Source organism: Ambystoma mexicanum, chromosome 5p (assembly GCF_040938575.1).
Source record: "Ambystoma mexicanum isolate Mex_15411 chromosome 5p, UKY_AmexF1_1, whole genome shotgun sequence".
NCBI classification, from domain to species: domain Eukaryota; kingdom Metazoa; phylum Chordata; class Amphibia; order Caudata; family Ambystomatidae; genus Ambystoma; species Ambystoma mexicanum.
In genome coordinates this window covers 403535030-403554155 of record NC_090930.1, presented here as the reverse complement: position 1 = coordinate 403554155, position 19126 = coordinate 403535030, and the positions used below count along the sequence as shown (strand labels likewise).

Sequence of the window (19126 nt, the reverse complement as noted above, 5' to 3'; positions counted from 1 at the left end):
TTGTCTCCTCTTAGCCCATTCATAGGTTCCTAATTGCCCTATATACCTTGAGGTTTGGTGTGCACAGTCCGCCATTCCTTGCAATACCTCAGCTTCTTCAGGTGTTGTCACTAGGCGAATCTTTGCCATTTGATCCACTTCCTTGTTGAACAGTGCAGCCAGTGAGGTGTCAGGGGGCATGTGTGCATCGACATGCCCAATGCAGATTTTGCACCTCTCACCTTTGCGCCACATCTCTTCCCACATGTCCGGCCCTCCCCGGATCGGAGTGTTTTTGATCTGCCAGCCGTCTCTTCTCCATGGCGGTGCCCAATGCGTCAGGCCTTGATATGTGGCCCAACTGTCCGTGTATAAGTATGCAGTCTCTGTCTCTTTCACCTGTTCAATCACGGAGGCCACCGCCTGCAGTTCTCTGTGGGGCTGGAATGCAACAGCTTGCCAGTGTCTTTGCCCTTTATCATACTTTGCCGTGCCGTCCGTGAACCATGCAAAATGTTGTTCTTCTTCCGTCAATGTATCATAGGCAGGCGCAACTTTGAAGTGAGATTCTGGCAACGCAACTGGGGTGCTCGGTTCAGGCATCGCTTCCAGATCCACTGCCTCCAGCATTTGTTCTTGCAGTCTGGAAACCCCTGTGCGGCCAGCTTTCGCACGTTACTGTAAATACCATTTCCATTTGACATGAGTGGCGTCTTGCGCCCTGCCACTCTTTCCGCTCACAGCAGTGTCGCGCACCCAGCCCATGATCGGAATTTGTGTGCAAATTGTCACTGGTTGCTCGCCTGTGATTCTTTCAGTCTCAACTAGAGCCCAGTACACTGCAGCAACTTGTTTTTCAAGCGGAGTATATCTTGTCATGGGATCTGTGAGTTTTCTTGACCAAAAACCTTGCAGCACTTTTTCTGTCCTTGCTTTTGCCACAAGATCCATACAGCAAAATCATTGTAGACAAGAATTTCCAGTTCAAAAGGATCAGTTTTCATCAGGGGGTCCAGCGTAATGTAGTTCTGAAAAGCGTCCTTAGCCTGCTGAAAGACAGACTTTTGATCTAGGCCCTATGAAAAATCATGTTTCTTTCTTGCAACTTTGGAGATTGGTTTCAGTATCAGGCTTAAATGAGGTATGTGATTTCTCCAAAAACTCATTAACTCAATGAATCTTTGTGCCTCTTTTTTATTTGCTGGTGGGCTCATCTGTTGAACCATATCAATCACAAGTTCAGGAATGTTCTTAACTGAACCAGACGAGAACGCACCTAATAATGTCACTTGAGCGGGCACCTGTACTTTCTTGGGATTTATAGCCTACCCCCGGTTTTGCATGTGTGTGATCAACTTTTTAGCAGCTTTTTCCACATGTTCTTTCTCAACACTGATTAGCATGAAGTCATCAATATAGTGGGCAACATACACATCATCCAACGGCACCATCTTCAAGTCTCTGGCAATCAATCCATGACACAGAGTGGGACTATGCAAATACCCCTGGGGCAATTTAGTAAATGTAAATTGTCTGTCCCCCCAAGTTATAGCAAATTGGTCTTGTGATTCAGCGTCAATATCAATGGAGAAAGATGCATTGGCAAAGACAAGGACCACATGCCATTCACCCACATCTCTCGTAAGGTTTTCAATCAGAGTAATGATGTTTGGCACCGCCACAGCTAAACATGGCGCCTTCTTGATCAAGGCGTGAAAATCAATTGTTAGGCGCCACGCCCCATCTGGGTGGCGGATTGGCCAGACCGGAGAGTTGAATGGACTGACTGCCGGCCTCATTATGCCAGCTTTCACCAACGACTCAATAGTTTCGAAAATCTATTTGTGCCCTCCTGGCAGCCTGTATGGTTTCACGCACACAGGCTCAGCAGGAGGAGGAAAATGCAAGGGGGACCATTTTGCATGCCCAACCACCACAGGGTTGACTACTCTTACATGGATTTGTCGATTGCCAAACACAAATTCACCCAAATGTGTTGTCACACTCTTTTCCAACAACATATCCATCCCTAGTATGTACTCGGGTATGTCTGCAATCAGGACATTTGCTGTGAAAGGCAATCCCTCGCCAATTGACATTTTTACATTAAAAGCTTTTGCAACAGTTTCTGCCCCCCATAACCATTGACCAAAACTCTGGGACCAGATAATTTATTGGGATTGCCATTCAGAATGGTTACCTCAGCTCCCTCGTCTGATAGAGCCAAAACCTGTTTCACTTTTTCATTCAAATACAATGTAAGTGGCACAAAAGGGCGTCTGTCTCTGGGTCTGGTTCTGGTTCTCTTTATTAACCATACCTCAAAGACAGAGCTCGCCCTTCAATCAAAAAACGGGGTCTGGGATCTCCCATTTGTCCTTTACCAAATCAGGGTACACTTTTGCTCGCACTTTGGGCTTCAACACCTCTTCCTCAGGGGGTGCAGTAGTGTTAGTTTTCCTTGGCCCCCGCTTCTGTAATTTCTTCCATTTCTCTAGCAGCACAGGTGTGGGTCTACCATCTATCTCTTCCTTCGGAATGCCTGCTTTTATCTTGTCTGCCCACTTTTGCCTGCGCGTAACTTGAATGGTGTCAGCTTTCTCTTTAGACTTTGCATTTTTGCCAAGCTTTTTCTCTGAATCATTACTCGCAGCGACTAGGCACGCGGCTTTGCGCACATCCAGCCCTTCTAATTGCCCCAGTAACAGTGCAACCTGACCAATTGCTTTACCTTGTGCTGGACCCAGCAATGAAAGCAATGCTCCGTTCATATGACCAGGGGCATTTCGCAATAAGCGCGCGCACATCCCTGCCGTAAACATCTCCATATCTGGTCCTGCAAAATTTGCACTGTACATCGCGCACTGTAACCCCATCTCTCTAAGCTGCTTTGTCGCTTCGGGCAGTGAGTTCCAGGGCCCCCACACTTCTTCCATATCTATTGGACTGGCATACAAAGTTGTTAATGCAGTCTGAAGCCAATTTAACAAGGAATGCGAACCTTGCTGCCCTAGCGCGCCGGGCAACATCTATCCCAGCATTACATTAGTAGTGATTTAACCCATCTTCGATAATTCTTCTGTGGTTAAGAAGATGCTATCGCTGCCGGTATCCCACAATCTCAAATACCACTTCAAAATTGGTTCACCTGCTCTTTGTCTAAACAACTTGACAATGTCTAAAAGCTCTGTCTGTGTATAATCGTGGACAATTCTGGTATTCTGAATATTTCCACCGCCAGCTTGGCCATTTGATTTGTTAGTGATTAATGTCATTCCCCCTGGCCTTGTTGTGAACTGTGCCAAGCAATCTAAGCAATGCCAGGAGAAGGGGGGCATTCTCCTGGTCGCAGGCCTGGACTGGCCCACCGGGACATCCTCCGGTGGGCCTCTGGCCGCATAAGGCCTTTTTGGGCGGAAGGATACACCTGACATATCCTGTGATTCCGCCTGGGTGGTTTTCTTTGAATTGGCTGCCTGCTGGCTGCCACCACCGACCAAGGCAGGAGCTGCACTTTTGTTGTCCTTTTTTTTTTCTTTTTTTTTCTTTCAAACAGGACTGGGCATGGGCAGCTGGGCTGATGGCATGCACCTGCGCCTGAGGACCTGGGCACCGGGGAACCCACGTACCCTGCACGCAACATTGCGCAGGCCGTGCGTGAGGCCTTCGGCTGGATGTCAACTCAAAGGTAAGCAGAAGCAGATGCTTTTATTAATTCTCCAAATAAAAATGCCATTCTGCATGCCAGATGAACAAGTTACTCTCTTACCTGGTAACGTTCTTTCGATGGGATGGTCCGACGATGTATTCCATATCTATGACAGTAATCACCACAGCTGTGCTGCTTCGGAAAACCTTCGGCGTCTGCGTCCTGCGTCGATGACGTCGATACGCCGCCCTCGAGGACCTTCTCCAACGGCCGACGTCACTGGATGTTATAAGTAGGACGAACGAAGCCCGTAACCTCAGTTGTAGTTTTTTCCCCAGAACGTGTGCCGCCAGTCTGACACACAAAGCCTTGCGGAAACGTAAGCTGCAATCGCATAAGAAATTCTGTAGCGGGGAAGGTAGGGAGGGAGCGATATGGAATATGTCGGACCATCCCATCAAAAGAACGTTACCAGGTAAAAGAGTAACTTGTTCTTCGAGGCGATCCTCCGACGTATTCCATATCTATGACAGACTCCCAAAGCAGTACCAATGCAAGGAGGTGGGAAAAGAATTTAGAAAACAGAAATTTAGAATGCCCAATCAAATTGCTTAGTAAAGGACTGCCTTGCCAAAGGCCAGATCCTGCCCCCGGATGGAATCGAGGGAGTAGTGACATACAAAAGTATGTACCGAAGTCCAGGTGGCTGCATCACAGATTTTACGAATAGGAACACCCCTCTGCTGGGCAGTAGAGGCAGCCATACCCCTGGTAGAATGGGCCCGTAAGCCGACCGGTGGGTCCTTACCCGCCAAGCGGTAACACTCAGAGATAGCCAAAATAATCCAGCGAGACAAAGTCTGTTTCATCACAGCTTGTCCCAAACGCTTTCCAGCGTAACCAATGAAGAGCTGATCGTCCACTCTGACCCGGGACATGCGTGAAATATAAAAACTTAACGCTCTCCCAGGATCAAGCCTATGGAGCCTCTCCTCTTCCTTACCAGGATGTGGGGGAGGATAAAATGCCAGAAGTACAACCTTCTGGCCTAAATGAAATTCCGACACCACCTTCGGAAGGAAAGAAGTACGAACTCTAAGGACAACCCTGTCCTTATGAAACAGTGAAGGGTGGCTTAACTGAAAGTGCCTGTAACTCACTCACTCTGCGAGCGGAAGTGACCGCAACTAAAAATACAGTTTTAAGAGTTAACAGTCTCAAAGGGCATGAATGCAAAGGCTCAAACGGAGCACCCATCAGAAACTTGAGAACAAGGTTCAAATCCCAACTGGGCACCTGGAAAGATGACGGAGGGAACACATTAGTGAGCCCTTTCAGAAACTGAGAAGTTAAAGGAATTTTAAAATAGGAACACACTTCAGACCAGCGCTTAAATATGGACAGCGCTGCCAGGTAACCTTTAATGGTACCCCCCACTTGAAGGCCCCTGTGGGCCAAAGAAAGCAAAAAAAACAGAACCATGGGCATGTTGCATGCAAAAGGATCCACATTCTTAATGCTGCACCAGTCGCAGAACTTACGCCAACGGTACAGGGACTTAGATGCGGGCTGTCTGGCCGAGAGCAACACCTCCATCACGTCTTCAGGGAGGTCCCAATCCTTATACCTCAACCTTTCAGAAACCAAGCGTGAAAGTTGAGGGATCTGACCTCTGGATGGAGAACCTGACCCCCCTCCCGTGAGAGCAGATCATCTCGGTAGGGAAGACGACGTGGAGGGCAGATGGACAAGTCGAGAAGGTCCGGGTACCACGTCCTCTGGGCCCACGCCGGAGCAATGAGGATCATCCGGGAACCGAACCTCTGTAACCTCTGCAGTACTTGCGGGATGACGGGGACTGGAGGAAACACGTACAGCAGTGGGAATGACCACTCCACCACAAACGGGTCTCCTAAGGCTCCATTTGGAGGAAATTCCCGCAAGCTGAACCTCTCGCACTTCCGGTTGACACTGGAGGCGAAAAGATCCACTTGAGGGGTCCCCCAAAGGGCAAAGATCTCCAGGAGAATCTCCTGAGCCAACTCCCGCTCGTGAGAGATCACGCTCTGCCTGCTCAGAGCGTCCGCCGTCTCGTTTTCGTCTCCTGCCAGATGAACTGCCGAGATCGAAACTTCCTGCTGGATTGCCCAGAACCAGAGCTGCATCGCCTCCCTGCACAGAGGAAGTGACCCTGCCCCCCCCCCCTTTTTGTTGAGGTAGTGCATGGCCACTGTGTTGTCCGTCAGGATCAGGACATTCTTTCCTCGCACAGTCGGCAGAAAAGCCTTCAGGGCTTGCCTGACGGCCCTCAGCTCCAACAGATTGATATGGAGTCTGGACATCCTGCCAGAGGACTGAGACCACTGGAGCTTGAGTGCTCATTGCAAAGATCTAATCTGCAACGTGGCCTCTGGCACCAGAAGAATGCAGGATACGATGAGGCCGAGCAGTCTCAAGAACTCGAATGCTGGGAGACTCTGGGCAAGTTGAAACTTGTGCACCATCTGCTGAATGTGATGAGCCCTCACCCGGGGAGGGAAACACTGCCCCAGGGATGTGTCAAGCACTGCTCCGATGTACTGCGGCCTCTGAGTAGGTGTCAAATGGGACTTCTTTAAGTTGAGGGAGAAGCCCAGCTTGTGGAGGGAGTGGCAGCTGACCAACAGATGATCCAGGACTTGCTTGAGAGATTGTGCCCTGATCAACCAATCGTCCAGGTAGGGGTAGACGTGAATCCCCACTTTCCTAAGGTGTGCTGCCACCACTACCATGAGCTTGGCGAAGACCCTCGGGGTGAAGGTCAATCCGAACGGCAGGACCCGAAACTGAAAGTGCGAGTCGCCAACCGCAAACCTCAGGTACTTCTTGTGCTTTGGATGGATCGGCACATGAAAATAAGCGTCTTTGAGGTCGGGAGACACCAACTAGTCCTGAAGATTAAGGGCCTGGAGGACTTGAGAGAGAGTAACCATCTTGAACCTGTCCTTCGTGAGGAGTTTGTTCAAACCGCGCAAGTCCATGATGGGTCTCAATCCCCCCGTCTTTCTTGGAAATCAAAAAATAAGGGGAATACCATCCCTTGTTCCTCTCCGCTACAGACACCAGTTCTATGGTGCCTTTCTCCAGCAGGTATTGAATTTCCTGCGCAAGGAGCGGATCCAGACTCTTCAAAGAGAGATTCCCCGGTGGATTGTCTTGAGGCCTCTGCCGGAAAGGAAGACAGTAGCCGTGGGTTATAATCTCCAGAACCCACACATCTGAAGTAATGGCGCGCCACTCTGCAAGATGGTGCGCCAGCCTTCCCCCAACCGGCGAACCATGGGACATGGCCTCATGACTGAGCTGAAGCGGCTGCGGCGTTGCCTGAGGGCAAAGAGGCAACAGCCCGAGTGGCCTTGGCACCTCGAGTACCTTGTTTTCCCTCTGGTACTCCTACGGTGGCCCCTTTGACTGGCAGCTCCTCTCGCTTTACCAAAGGATGAGTAATAACAAAAGGAACCTCCCCTCCATTGCTGTCCCCTCGGACGAAAAGGCGGAGGTTGTCGAACTGCAGCGCCCAACGACTTCACTGCAGCGCCCAACGACTTCGCTGCAGCTTTTGAGGTCTGCAACCTCTCAAGGCTCTCGTCAGCCTTGCTGCCAAAAAGATGTTCCCCGTCAAAGGGCATGTTGAGGAGCCGGGCCTGCACATCAGGAGCAAACCCCGACTTGCGCAACCACGCAAACCTGCATGTCACGGTGCTTGCTGCCATGGACCGGCTGACAGAATCTGCCATGTCCAAACCCGACTGAACGGCCTCACACATGGCATCCTTGCCATCCTGAACCATGGCCAGGAAACCATCCCGTTCATCCCCTTCGGGAATATGTTCAGCCGCCAAGGAAACAGTTCCACAGATTGTGCGTGAAACGAGACAAGGCACAAATGGAGTTGGCCGCCTGAAGCGCCATACCCCCTGCAGAAAACACTTTCTTCGCCCAGCTGTCAAAACGCTTGTCGTCCCCATCAGGAGGGATGGTAGGGTACGACGCCTGCTTTGCCAGGGCCATAGCCGCCTGCACCACCAAACTCTCCGGAGTAGGGTGCTTGGACAAGTAGCAGGGGTCACTACTGGCTGGGCGGTATTTTCGCGGCAAAGACTTGCTCACTGCCAGGAGACTCTCCGGAGCAGTCCAAGCCGCCGCCGCCACCCTCCTCTGTAGAGCCATATCAAACGGCAGTACCGGGTCAGTTGGTGGACCAATGTCGAGGATATCCGTAAGGTCATCCTGAACAAACTCCCGTGGGGGAGCAGATCATCCTAAGTACTCGGTGACCCGTGACATAAGGCGCCGGTACGAAGAATCGGCATGAGTGCCAGGCTCAGGCCTACAAAACTCCACCTCCAGAGAGGTGTCCAGCCCACTAGCATCATGCAGGGACTGCCTCAGGTCCTCAAACTGGCTATGGCCCGAGAGAATCTCGTCATGCACCGTGTCAGGCACCATGCCATTATCAGAGCCCTCATCCACCTCTGAAATGAACTCCAGATGGCGGTAAGAAGGCACAGAACCGGAACCAAAGCCATGCTTGAACTTGGCCAGAGCCTTTCTAGGTGGTTCCCCTGAGCCACGGGGTACCCCCGTCGACACAGCCCCGAAAGGCATCGAGTGAATCGGTGCCGGTATCGAGAGAATCGGCGTCGACACAGGCCTCGAAGGCCGAGCCCCGAGCGTGTCCCTCGACATCCTGGGTGCCAAAGGCGTCGATGACTTCCTCAGAGGCGGAGCCTCGAGAGAGTCCGTCGACGACCTCGGCGCCACAGGTGTCGATGTCTTCCTCGAAGACTTCACAGGTTCACGCGTCTCGAGCGCGTCGAGGACCGGGACCTGGACCGGGCATGCCGAGATCGATTCCCCTTCTCCGAGCGGGACCATTCCCGTGAATCGTGCTCACCACCCGAGCCCGAAGGCGTGCGAGCGGCGTCTCTCGGCTGATCATGACCGACCCCACTTGGAGGCGCGGACGGACCAGTGCCCAGCGATTCTCGAATCGCCAACATTTTCTTCCCGAAGGAAGCCCATTCCTCCGGTGTCGCATGCTTGGTGGGGTAAGCAACCCGCCGACAGGCGGAGTCCTCGGATGAGGACGGGGAAGGCGAGCAATGACGGCACTTCCGGGTGTGCCTCGAAGAGGCAGAGGAGTTGCGAGAGTTCCGACGACGACGCGGAGTCGCCCCTCGAGTCGTCCGTCGAAAGCCCCGCAGACCTCGACTTCTGGGGCTTGGACACTTGGACACCTTACCTACCAATAACTACTTCTTGCGCTCCCGCAAGGCTTTCGACGTGAGCGACTGGCAGTCGACACAGTCATCCGTGTCATGGGCCTCCCCCAGGCACCAGAGGCAGGCGTTGTGCGAGTCCATGACCGACATCTTGGACCCACAGTCCCCGCACCTCTTAAAGCCCGGACGTGGTGTGGAAGACGAGGTAGACATCTTCACGAAGAAATAGTACACAAACAGGTTCGAAGAACCGAGAAAGCAACAAACTCCAAAGAGACGAGGCGCGCCGAGATTCCCGAAGCGAACACGTTCGCAGAAAAAACAGAACTGAGGCTACAGGCTTTGTGCGTCCTACTTATAACATCCAGTGACGTCGGCCGTCGGAGGAGGTCCTCGAGGGCGGTTTATCGACGTCATCGACGCAGGACGCAGACGCCGAAGATTCTCCGAAGCAGCACAGCTGTGGGGATTACTGTCATAGATATGGAATACGTCGGAGGACCCAATCCCCTCGAAGCATCCTGCAAATGACACCTTTTGGCAACATATTTGTTGATATGAAATGTGCAACTTCGATGGTATGGCGCGTTGAGGTGGTTAATGAAAGCAGTGCAGTGTGCCACGAAATACAAAGGTCCTGTGGGCTACCTACGGGTGCAATCATGTTACTGAATTTGCGTGTCAACTTTATAGATATGTTAAACTCCATTCGCACTGATTTTCTTTTCTGTTAGCACAGCTGTGGTGATTACTGTCATAGATATCGAATACGTCGGAGGACCCAATCCCCTCGAAGCATCCTGCAAATGACCCCTTTTGGCAACATATTTGTTGATATGAAATGTGCAACTTCGATGGTATGGCGCATTGAGGTGGTTAATGAAAGCAGTGCAGTGTGCCACGAAATACACAGGTCCTGTGGGGTGCAATCATGTTACTGAATTTGCGTGTCAACTTTATAGATATGTTAAACTCCATTCGCACTGATTTTCTTTTCTTTTAGGGAACATACTGTCCAGCCATGTTCCAGTAGGCCCTTTTTAAATGTACAAAGATGCTTTTTATTGGCTTTTAAATTTGGCAGTTACTCATGATGAAGCATATTTCGAATGGTGGTACAAAATATTCAATGAATTGGCAATGTTGGCTTCATATATTCTGATGTCTGAATGCGCTGAAAAAGCGTACGGAATGGCGCTGAACGCAGACTGCTATTGCATTAATATACAAAGTCAATCTCCTTAAAGAATGTACCGAGGGTACAGCTTTCCAAAGCAAATGCGCTTATAAGCTAGAAGCACACGTTCCTTACACCTCGTGAGATGCTGTACATGCACGGAGATGCACAGAAATGTGTATAGGTGTGAGCTCGCCATTAGCTGATGAATTTATAAGGTGCTGTGGCCATCACATCAGGATAGGATGCGGTGCCCTGGTGCCAGCACCCCATGATGCAAGTGCCAATGCAGTTGAGTTGACGGATAATACTTGTGCGTAATGGGCAATAAGGTATAATGTACACGCCGGCCATGCCGACGTGTGTGTACGACAATGTCAATATTCATTCCGTTCAATGCGAACATTATCAATACGTTCCCTGTTAAATGTCATAAATAGAGAACACGTGTATCACGTGCAAAAACACATGCGTATTATGTATGTTTCTGCCCTGTCTCCATAGTTCACAGATGTTTCCGCCATTTTCATTCATAATTATATGCCAATCGCGTGTTGGAGCATGGAACTCTGCTGCACTTCCAGGTCCCAGCCCATGACGGGTGTAAAATCTCTTTCATATCACCACATCACCATGACCCGGCTTGTAGGGGCGTTTCGCCTATGCCTTGGATGGATGGGTGGATGGGTTAGGGTGTTTGTGTGCGTGTTTTCCCTCTTTATATTGCATGTATAATAAAGCGTTACAAGACATATAGAGAGCGTCCCCATGATAATATAAAATTAATATCCAGTATTTCCACTGATGTTTCTGCCACTTTACCCCAGAATGCTAATATAGGAGGGCAATCCCAATACACGTGGAAAGAGTCTGCCTGTGTCACCCCACATTTCATACAGGCATTGCTTGCAACTGAGGAGAACCTAGGCACCCTGGCAGGGGTATAATGCAGATGATTTAACATTTTGAATTGGATGAGCCAAAGACCAGCATTTAACAAGATTGTTTTTGTCAGTTGGCAACATTAAGTCCATTTCCCATCATCCAATGTAATTCCCAAGTCTTTCTCCCAAGCAACCTTCATTGCATTTCTCGACGGGAGATGCTTCTGCAGAAGACCATATAATTTGGACACCCTACGTCGCCCCCCCTCGCCTGACACAATCAGTTCTATATATTCATGAGATTCCGGATCTGTGGGAAAGGAGAGCCACCTTCCCCGAAATGTGGCGCACATCTGCTTGTATTGCAATACTTGAAGGGCGCTACTTCCCAATCTACAGGAAAAATCATAATATGATACAAAGTGTCCCTCAAGAAACATATCTCCCACCTTCATACGACCCAGTCTATCCCACGACCTCCTAATCTCTCGAACAAACGTGGGGTAAATATTTGGGAAATTCCACAAGGGTACCACCTTGCAGTAAGGTACCTGTATCCCCAGTTTGCGAAATATTCTGCACCAGGCATCGACCGTAGTCCGAACCGGGTGAAACGTGCACGTATCAAAATGTCCGTCACTGAATATTATCGATTTTTTGGGTAATGCACTGTACCTTTCTAGCAGGATATGTGTAATAGTATTATCCCCAGCATACCAGTGCCCTGCAAAGTGGGCCTGTGCGGCCAGGTAATACAACTCATAATCTGGTGCTGCCAGACCACCCCACTCGTAAGGCCCAGTTCATCCTAGCGGCTCCCCTCCCCACACAAACGATGTTGCCAACGATTGAAGCTGGATAAGAAAACGCTCTTCCGGCCAGACTGGAATATTACAGAAAAAGTAGTTTCGGTAAGACAATCTTAAGCAGCGTAATTCGGCCATACATTGAAATCGGGAGTCCCTTCCATAGTGGCAGTTTAGCCACCAATTGGTGAAGTAATGAAATGAAGGGGGGCCCACCGAAACCCTCCAAGTCCGGCCCACTAGCAGGCGTAAGGGGGAATAGTACCGATTTAGTGTTAATCTTATACCCCGATATTTGCATGAACCCATGTATATTCCATGTATATCTTCCATGATGGGCCCAAATGTTGTTCAGGATCCCGAACATATAACAGTATATCATCTGCATATAATGAGATGTTTCGGAGTGGACCTGCATTTCTGATCCCTCTATGCCCATGAGATTCCCGAATTAAAGCAGCCAGTAGCTCAATCGCACGAATAACAGGGGTCAGCAGGGGCATCCCTGCCTGGTGCCTCTCCCTGATGGAAATGGGGCTGATATGGTTAGATTTGTGCGAACGCAAGCCTCTGCATCGGAGAATAGCTTCACACATCACAGAAAATAGGGGCCAATACCATTGCGGTGGAGTACCTGAAACAAGTAGCACCATGAGACTGAATCGTAAGCTTTTCCAGCGTCCACGGATACTGCCACAGCTCTAGCCCATGGGTTTATTTATTTTATTTGTAACACGCATAGACAAGGTGCCTAGGCATAATAGTGCTGGGACAAGACAGATGGCAGAAAAAAACAGCTCAAGGCAATTTAAGGATCAGGCAAGGGAGAGTTACTTAAAGAGAACAGTTTTAAGGTCATGTTTGAATTTCCCATAGTTAGCACAGGCTCTTAAATCGGGAGGTAGGTCGTTCCACTATCTAAGCGCAGTGTGCGGAAAAGATCCCTGTGCCACTCCGGACAATTTTGCTTTGGGGTTAAGGAAGAGGTGGGAGTTGTTGGACCGGAGAACTCTCCTAACTTGCAGATGGTCTAATCTGTTTGCGAAGTAGCTAGGACTTTTCCCGTAGAGACAACGATGCGTGATGCAAAGGATCCTATAGGTCACTCTGCTCTCCACCGGGAGCCAGTGCAGAGCCCTCCAGGCATTAGAGATGTGATCAGATCCCATTATTCCTTCCACCACTCTCACTGCATTATTTTGGGTGACCTGAAGGCAGGCCAGCTCACCGTTGCAGATTCCCTGGAGAAGGCCTGCACGGTAATCTATGCGGGCCCCAATGATTGCCCTAGCAATGGTGGCACAATCAGGCTGATTAAGAAACGGCCTGATTTGTGCTAGCCGTTTTAGGTAGTAAGCTGAGCTGGAGACCAAACTGTTCATATGTGATTTCATGGATAGTTCCTGCTCTAGAATGACGGCTAGTGTTTTAACTTTGGGAAGAGTCGTTATGATGCATTCTGAAATGTTGTAGGGACTAGTTTGTTACCTATTACTCCATTTCTCCAGCGTTGGTATATTTCATGGATTCACATGCTGTGAATATTCCCCATCGTCAGGCTGGGAAAAACCTTGGTAACTTTGGTATGTCGTTTTCCTATGGAAAAAACGTCGACACCTTGAGTGTCCTATCGACGTCATTGTGGGTGCTTTAGGCCGCACCAATGGGACGTTCGAGAGTATAGCTCCGCCCTTGCGGCTTCCCATCAGATTTTAACCTCTCCAAAAAGAGGATGTCCGAAGAGACTGTTTGACTGAAGGGGAAGGCTGGAGAGCGCATGTGAATCCATGAAAGATACCAACGCTGGAGAAATGGAGTTACAGATAAGAAACAACTTCCTTCTCCAGCATTGGATCTTTCATGGATTCACATGCTGTGAATAGACTTTGTAGCAGTAAGATCCTGGAGGTGCATGCATAACAGGCAAACAGGACACAGACATAAGGCAATATGATCAGCAAGAGAAGGACATAATTTCAAATCAATACAACAAAACCAGGCGTAGAGCCAAAACCCCGGAAGCTGCAGGGTTTACCTTACTGGAACAGGCGTTGGAGCACTGCTCGTCTCACCTGTACGTCCTCAGCATGCCTGGCAAATGTCTCTGATTGGTATGCCCACCCAAACAGCTGCCGAAGTCACCGTTGACCACATCGAGTGAGCCCTGCGAGCCGAATGCAAAGGCTTGCTGGCTTTAGCGTGGCAGAAAGAAATAGTCGACACTACCCAGCGTGAGATGCCTTGCTTAGAAATCGGCCTCCGTTTATTGGAGGGGCCAAAAAGTTGCTTGGATGCTCTGAACGACTTAATGCGATCTAGATAGTACTTCAAAGCTCTTTTGACGTCCAGAGAATGCAAGGCTCTTTCCGCTTGAGTCAAAGCATTAGGGAAAAAAGTTGGTAAGGCAATAGCAGTGTTTTTGTGAAAGTCTGATAGAATCTTCGGAATGAAGTGCGGATTCGTAGAGAGAAGAACCTTGTCCTTCAAGAAGCGCTTATCTGGAGGGTCTATGACCAGCGCCTTCAGTTCTGATACACGTCTGGAGGATGTAATTGCCACTAGAAAAATTACCTTCCAAGTGAGAAATGTTATCATAGGCTCAAACAGTGGTTTCATGAGCACTGAGAGCACAAGGTTGAGGCTCCAAATGGGAGGGAACTTTTTCTTCGCGGGAAAAGTCCTGAAAAGACCCTTGTGGAAATGCTTAATTAATCTGTCGCTGAAAAGAGGAGTAGAATTCCTTTTTCGCGTGAATCTGGAAATCGCTGCTAGGTGAACCTTGATAGACGAGATTGCGAGACCATCCTTTGCTAACAGCAAAAGGTAAGGAAGGAGTTGTTGAGGTGACACCCGCAATGGCTGTAGATCGGGTTGTTGAGAACACCAGGCACAGAACCTTTTCCACTTACGGGCGTATGATGCGTTGGTAGACGGAGCCCTTGCCGCAACCAAAATGCGGCGGCAATCCTGAGATATATTTAGGTTGCCGAACTCTGATTGGTCAGGACCATGCAGCTAGGTTGAGGGAGCCTGGGTTGTGATGCCACACCATCCCCCTGTTCTAAGAGAGACGATCCGGTGGGAAACCAGGTGAAGAGGGTCGTCCTTTGTTAGATGAAAAAGGTCTGAGAACAAGGTCTGCCTGGACCAAAATGGGGCCACCAGAATTATTTTGCAGGGATCCCTGCAAATCATCTGAACCATTTTCCTTATCAGGGGAAAAGGAGGAAACACGTAGGCGAACAAGAGAATGCGTCAACCCTGGAGTCCGGATGAGGAACCCGGCTGGCAAACTGACGCCACTGCTTGTTCTCAGGGCTGGTGAACAGGTCGAAAGAGGGAGTGCCCAATCTCTCAAAAATGTTCCCCACCTGCCATTCGTGCAACTGAGAAGAGCCCCTGCTGAGGGAATCTGCCTGTATGTTTTGAACACCTGGCAGGTGGAAAACCAGGATCCGAATTCTGTGGGATATGGCCCAGTGCCAGATGGTTTGGGCTTCCTGGGAAAGGATACTTCAGTGAGTTCCCCACTGCTTGCGCAGATAGAACATGGTTGTGGTGTTGTCCGTGAGAATCCTTACCACCGAGCCCTGGATGAGGGGAAGAAACGACTTGAGCGCCCACTATAACGATCTCTGCTCTAGGACGTTAATATGCATTGAGACCTCCGTGGGAGACGATAGGCCTTTGACCTGAAACTGGTCCAGATGAGCACCCCATCCGGTCTGCGAGGCGTCTGTGACGATAGTGAATTGAAAATCTGTTTCCACCAGGAGCATGCCCTGCTTGATGTTGCCAGGATGAATACACCACTGTAGGTCGTTTGCCTGAGATCTAGAAATGATCACCTTGTCCGACCAGGAGCCCTGGATCTGGGACCACCTGGAAGTGAGAAACTCCTGCGCTGGCTGCATAAAGAGATGGCAATTGTGAATGAGTGGGATGCAGGACAACATGGTGCGAAGGAGAGACATGAACGAGCAGACCGTGACTGACGTTCCTGGTGAAAAAGATCCTGACAGAGACAAGAGCATCACTATCCGCTCCTTCGAAAGCTTGACTTGACTGAGAGCCGCCTGGAATTGCGCTCCCAGAAAGACCAACTCCTTTGAGGGTGACAGAAAGGATTTGCTGAAGTTGACAGCGAAGCCCAGATGTTGCAGAAGGAGCATAGTGGCATTGAGAGACTCCAATGTCCGCTGGTACGTTGTCCCACTGACCAACCAGTCGTCCAGGTACGGATAAAAGTGGTGTCCGTTCCTGCGGAGGAAAGCTGCCACCGGAGCCAGACACTTGGTGAAAGTCCTGGGAACCAACTTTAGGCCAAATGGGAGAATCGAAACTGGTAATGGCTGTCTGCCACCATTAAAATGAGACATTTTCGACGCCTTGGATGAGTAGGTATGTGAAAGTAAGCGTCCTCGAGTTCTAAAGATGCCAAAAACTGCTCAGGCTGAACAGACCTTAAAATGTCTTGCAACGTAAGCAACCTGAACTTTTGTTTTTTTATGTTCTTGCTGAGCAGCCACAGATCTAGAATGGGGCAACATTTTCCGATTTGGTTTCTTGGCCACGAAAAAACCTGCAATAGGTGACTTTCCCTTTCGCTGATGGGGGAACCCTCTCGAGTGCCCCTTTTTGCAACATGAGACGAACCTCCTGACACAAGACGTGAAGGTGAGCCTGAGATGTTTTTACCGGAGGAATGAGGAGTGGCGGATGCCTGAACTCCAACAAGTGGCCGTACTGGACTGCTTCCAGCACCCATCTGTCCGTTATAATTGAACGCCACTTATTGATGTGGAACGCCAACCTTCCACCCAGCTAACTGCCCATGTGGCAGTTATTGTTGAGGCTTGCTTTGACGGCCTCTTTGTGAAGAGGTGGATCCCCTTTTTCTCTGGCCTTGGTACTCCTTGCTTCCTTGGGCGGGCTGAAAGGAACCCCTGTACCCTTGGGAGTAGTAAGTGGTTCTACCGTATCCCTTGTCTCGAGAACCCAAAAACCTTGCATTTCCTGAGACGCCACTAAAGGAGCGAAAGGGGCAAAAATACTGTCTGCCCTGCAGGGCTGCAAGGGACCGCGCTGTATAGGAGTCCTCTTTCATGTTTTTCAGAGCGTCGTTGATCTTCTCTCCAAACAGATGTTCCCCCCTCACAAGCTGTCCACCACCTTGTAGTGGACCTCCTGGCGGAAATCAGTGCAGCGAAGCGAAGCTTGATGCCGGAGAACCACCCCATTATTAATATGTTTGAAACCATGCTCTGCCAGAAGCTTAGCCTCTTTCCTCTGCTGCTCGGGCAGGTGGTCTAACAGTGGTGCCAGGCGGTGCCATGTCTCACGGTCGTACCTTGCCACTATGGCCAACGAGTTGGCAGCCTTTACCATAGAGGCTCCGACAGTGAGGACCTTCTTACCGAAAGTGTCCAGCTTACGGTTCTCATTCTCGGGAGGAGTGGCACACTTGTTCTGGGTGAGAGCATTTCTACTAGCCGCTGCAGAAACAACCGATTGCGGGGTAGGCTGTGACGTCAGGCACTTTGGGGTGGATTCAGGAGCCTTGAACTTCTTTTCCAAGCGGCCCTTGACCGCTGGCTCTGTAACCGGGTGCCTCATCGTACGGAGCCCCTCCTGCCATATGTGATCCAATATAGGAATAGAGAAAACCGCCTTTCTCCTCTTCCCCATGTGGTCAGACAGGAAATACTCCTACTTTTGCTCCTCCGGGATGAGACCACATTCGTGACAAGCTTTAGCCATCATGGCATGGAAGGCCCCAATTTCAGCCGGTGGAGATGGTTGGGCCGGACTATTCAGATTGTGGGATATATGTACTCACTCAGCAGTAATTCCCCAACATCACCAAGCCCTGCAACTGCAGTCAACAGAAAAATGATTGTGCTGGCTCCTTTGAGCTTCACTGCCTCACACCAAAACTGCGTTTTGCAGCAACAAAAAGATGGCTGCACTGTGTTGCCAAGTGACATTGGGCAAGATGGAACAGGGAGCACCCCGGGAAAGGCTACTAGGGTGTTCTTGGTTGCATTAAAAATAAAATGGAGTGAAAAAAAAAGCGCTGCTTTGCTGCAAGCCCAAAGTCCCCATTGAAAAGGGGATATTTTACATTTAAAAGAATGCCGCTCTGATGCTCTTTTCATCTGTTTTCATCAAACTGCTTTTATCAAAAAGACCCTGCAATGCCCATTCAGATCCCCATTGTGCTGCAGCAAAACCAAGCAGGACCCCTGAATGACAGGCTCTGTCCAGCCAAATCCGAAAAAGGCCCAAAGAAACTATTTTTCGCTGTATGGAAAAAGCTTCACTTTTTGAGCTACTAGGTGTCAAGGATCAAATGTCAATTCCAATGCATCTATGTTTCAAACAAACTGCTGCCTACCAGAAACTAACTATGGCTTCAAAACAGTATTGGAAAGGCAGATGGGAAAAACCGAATTTGAAAAGTGTTAGTAGCTTGCCCCACAAATGTCAAAAAGGGCTTTTTTGCAAACTAAAGGAAAAAAAATGCCTATTTTAAAAAGTACAATGTTGAATGAAAGCCTGCCATTATCTAGCAATGTGAAGGGGTTTGTTGCTGGTGAAAATACATATATGGGCTATTTTATTCAACAGGCTTTTTTTTATTCAGGACCAAATAAAAGACAGCAAAACTGTTAAAACTGCAATGGCTGGATTTTGCAAGCTCCCAAAACAGGTTATTCCAGTTGGCAGAGCTAAGGCTTCCCCTAAAAGGGAACCACCATAAACCTCCAGGACTGTTGTCTGTGCTCCAGCCTCGTACAATAGAATTCTAGGACACGAAAGTGGGAAGTGAAAATTCACACCTCCTCGTGATTTCCACCAGAAGCTTCAAAGAACATCTCTGTGACAACCTTGGACTGAGGGGGTAGCTTGGGAAGCTATGCCCAAATATGGGGAACAATACAGCCCATCTGTTTCCAGAGACTATTTTATAAATAAACTTTGAAGACTTTTATCTCTGCAGCAGGACTTTGCGAAAATGTGAAAAGGTCATCGTTTAAGTGATTTTGTGGTTTATAATTTAAGACATTGTAGCATTCACTGACCCCTTGAGAACAGAAATGTCAGAGAATTGGGTAGTGTAAGGGAAGTATCCAGGATGTTGTTACAAAATGTAATACTGACATGCCCGACGATAATCCAGACACACATTTAAAGTTACTGAATTTTAGGCCGAATCTTTCATACTCAAAATGACTAAAAAGTATTAGAAGGGCGAAACAATGTCTTACAGATTGCAGATTTGGACTGGCATGTTCTACATGAAAGATGTAATCTGCTCATGTAATGGGGTAAAATGCCACAACTGTACAAATGTGTAAATTATG

At 49.2% G+C, this 19126-nt stretch overlaps 1 protein-coding gene across 2 annotated transcripts in view; it reads right to left on the bottom strand.

Moving 5' to 3' along the window:
* Window positions 1–19126, bottom strand: part of ARHGEF6 (Rac/Cdc42 guanine nucleotide exchange factor 6) — a 3277165-nt gene that overhangs the window by 2986035 nt on the left and 272004 nt on the right. The window lies entirely within an intron of this gene.